At 58.0% G+C, this 3432-nt stretch overlaps 1 long non-coding RNA gene across 2 annotated transcripts in view; it reads right to left on the reverse strand.

The window, feature by feature from the left end:
* Positions 1-1720: 1720 nt before the first annotated feature.
* The window catches only part of LOC126958451 (uncharacterized), a 169838-nt gene continuing 168126 nt past the window's right edge, over positions 1721-3432 (reverse strand). The window contains exon 13 of one of the 2 annotated variants that reach the window (XR_007727189.1): positions 1721-3342. This is a non-coding gene — a long non-coding RNA (uncharacterized LOC126958451). The remainder of the gene's footprint in view (positions 3343-3432) is intronic. The other variant, XR_007727188.1, reaches the window with a different exon arrangement.

Here is a 3432-nt window from a genome sequence, read left to right on the forward strand (position 1 = left end):
CCTCTCCAGCAGGGTGTGGCCCAGGGGCTGGGGAACAGGGGTGCCGAGGGAGAGTGGCAGCAGCAGCCCAGAGGGACGGTGCTGGGGATCCCCACTCCCATGCTGGGCACAGAGAGGAGTGGTCCTGAGGAGAAGCCCAAAAGAGGGAAGGCAGGCACAGGGCTGCGACTTCCAAGGCAGTGATGTCTCAATCGGGATGATGGGAGCCAGGCTCACGAAGCCCTCCCGAGCCCAGGAGCTCACTGATCAACAACGAGCGGTAAAGGGCAGCCGTAGCTCATTCTTTGGGGTCACTCCTGAGGTGCTCCTTGCCTTCGGCCCTGGACCCTGGGCATGGGCAGCACATTCTGGAGTCACTAAGTCTCCAGGTCAGCTGCAAACAGGCCTCTGGTCATCGCCTGTAGTCTGGGCAGGCCAGGGGTGCAAATATGACATAAGCATCAGGTAGCTGAAGGCCAGCCCAGCCTGGAGGACGTGCCAACCGAAGCAAGGGCATGGCGGGTGCTGCCACTGACACTGGAATCGGGGATGCCATTCTGTCACACTTCCAAAGCCCTCCAGAACAGGGTGGAGCTGGAAAATTAACAGGCCAGGTGACACAGGTCCTACACAAAGTCCATGGGGTCAACCAGCGCAGAGACAGCTGCTGCCTGGAGTCAGCAGCGAAGAGGAAGGCATCCAAGGTGGGATTCGATATCGGAAAGAGGTTGACTGTATAATATTCATCATATAGAAAGTGAACACCTCACAGGCAACCTATTTCAGGTACCACTGAGCAGCGCTGACTCCAGGGACGAGGCTTCTTCCTCAGTGACGGGCCCCGCCACCCGCCACCTGCCTCCAGGGCGGAGGCCAGCACAGGGCTGCAGGTGGAAGTCAAGCGCTTGCTCGGCCACCAGCCATGCCTCTGGGGACCCCCAGGGTGCACATCTGGCCCTCCCTGACATCAGCAGGTGCAGGAATCATGCAGGCGGGATCTGACACTGAAGAGAGACCGATCGTGTCTTGTGTGTCATGATTTCTGCGAATGCAACACAGGCCACCTCTCCTCAGGCACTGTGGGGAGCAGCACACACACATGGCCACCCAAGGCACCGGCTCCCACCCAGGTTCTCACAGCACTGGACGAGCAGAAGGCAGCCCGGGTGCAGGGAATGCATGCAGCCGCCCCCAACACCCTGGCAAGGGGCGGGTGGCCTTCCAGCAGGATGCCTTCCAGCAGGACTAGCTCCCCCGAGTCCTCTGCCTTGATGGCACTGGCCATGAAAAACAGACTGAGCCCCGTCACCCATTGCTCATCAGCTTCATGACCGCTCCCCACCCCAGTGCACAACCCCAGCATCTTCCCCAAAGTCCACATGGCCCCCCAAAAGCTCTCCCAAAATGATTCGATGGCGGGGGTCAGTGCAAAAGATGACAAATGTCACCTCAGCCCATGCATTCACATACCCTGAAAAGGCCCACTCAGGCACGGCGCCCGCACACCACTGGGCGGTAGCGGTACTGAAAACAGGCCATCTGTGTTATATTCGTCATTAATAAAAGCGAACTCATCACAGACAACCTCTCCTCAGGTACCCAGAGTGCCATCAGCTCAAGAACGTGGCTGCTGCGTCCCGTGGTGCCAGCGTCGCCCCCGGGAAGCTGTCCTGAGGATGGATGGGACACCAAAGGTGAGAAGACACAGCGACAGGAAAGAGACCCCGCCCGGCCCACCCTCAGTGACCAGGCCCTCACTGAGACCGTGACTCCAAAGCACCTGTCCCGCTCCCACCCTCCAAAGGGCTTCATCTCCAACGAGTCCTCCAAGGTGAGATTTGATACTGAGAAAAGATCAACCATGTATTATTCGAAGTCAATAAAGCGAATATAACACGGTCGATCTCCCTTCAAGTACCAGAAAGGCGCTGAGCTGAAGCGCGATCGGCTCCCCGGCCCGCAGGCCCCACAGGCTGCAGCGGATACGGACGGCTAGTGGACCAGGTGAAGTACATTAGAAACAATTACTTTCCAACTGGTCGACCATCCATCCCCGTACCCCAGAATGGTGCTGATGCTGGCGTCCTTCCCCGAGGTGCCCCAGCCTCCAAGACGGCCTCCCTGGTGGAATTTGATACCGAAAAGGGGTTCACCGAGCAACATTCGTCGTCCAGATGCAAAGTTGCTCGGGTAACCTCTCCCCGAGTACCATGGAGAGGCTCAGACGCTCGAACTAAGGAGGATGCTTGCAGGCGGCCGTGATTGCGGAAGACCCTCCCCCAAGGGCAGCACAAGGTCTGGACATTCAGAGACCAGAGTCTCACACTCTCCAAGGACGTTCCCAATTGCCAAGTCCAACCATTCCAACCCCTTCCAGAATGACTCTGGAGACTCTTCCCAGAAGGTGAGTGCAAGACCCAGATAGGATCTTATACTGAAAAGACGGCAACCTTCCTTGGGCACCTTGCTAAAGATGACGATGAAACCCTGCTGCTCGCACCCGCTTTTCATTCCCAGACCCTGAGAGGGAGTGACCCTATAGGGACCCCTGCACAAGCACAGAGCCTCCCTCCCAGCAGAGGATGCCTTTGGCAGGAGCTCAACAGGGCACAACGCTGACCCCAGACCCGCGGTCTCACCAGCACCATCTCCAGCCCACAGAGGCATCGCCCCAGGATCCCTCAGAGGGTGAATTCACAGTTATCAACAGCTGGCTGACCATCTGATTAGCCTCAGAAAGCAAGTGAGACATTAAAAATAAGGGACTGGGGGGATACACGCAGCAGAAGAAAGCAGGAGACTCACAGATGTCTTCTGTTTACAAGGGTCAGGGCAGCCCTGACCTCAGAACCCAACCTTCCCCAGACTCAGAGAACGCCCAGAAGGCGCCTCCTGGAGCGGGCAGCCAACAAGCATCGGGCCGGACGACAGATGCCACAAGCAGAGTCCGGATTCTGTGCCCACCACCCATTCTATGCACTTTGGAGTGGGACCGACAGCAGAATCCTTTCCCTGACGTTGGCATGAGCTCAGAGAGCCTTCTGCATCTTGCTACAAGTGGAGCAAGGGGCCTGCCATGCGGGGCCTGCTGTAAAGAAAGAAAAGATGTCACAGACGACTTCCCGTCAGGAGCCATGGGCACTGACCTGCAGCAGAACCTCCTTCCCAGGGCAGGCATCACCTCCCAAGGTGGTCCCGGAACGCACTGGAGTCGGCAGGAGGGGAGCAGATGACACACACCATGGGTACAATCGGGCCTGTCCCATGGGCGGCCCTCAGGCACCTACCCTGGAGAAGGCTCTGGCTGCAGGCTGCCTCTTGAGGGTGCTGTTGCTTCTGGAAATTCTCCAGGTAGGGCTCGATCTGCAAAGAGAGCCATGTGCAATGCTGGTCACAGACAAAGAACGCCAGCAAACAACGCGCTCTTTCCACAGCCCCGGCAAGGTTTCTGAC

The sequence above is a fragment of the Macaca thibetana genome, chromosome 7, assembly GCF_024542745.1.
Source record: "Macaca thibetana thibetana isolate TM-01 chromosome 7, ASM2454274v1, whole genome shotgun sequence".
In the NCBI taxonomy this organism is placed as follows: Eukaryota; Metazoa; Chordata; class Mammalia; order Primates; family Cercopithecidae; genus Macaca; species Macaca thibetana.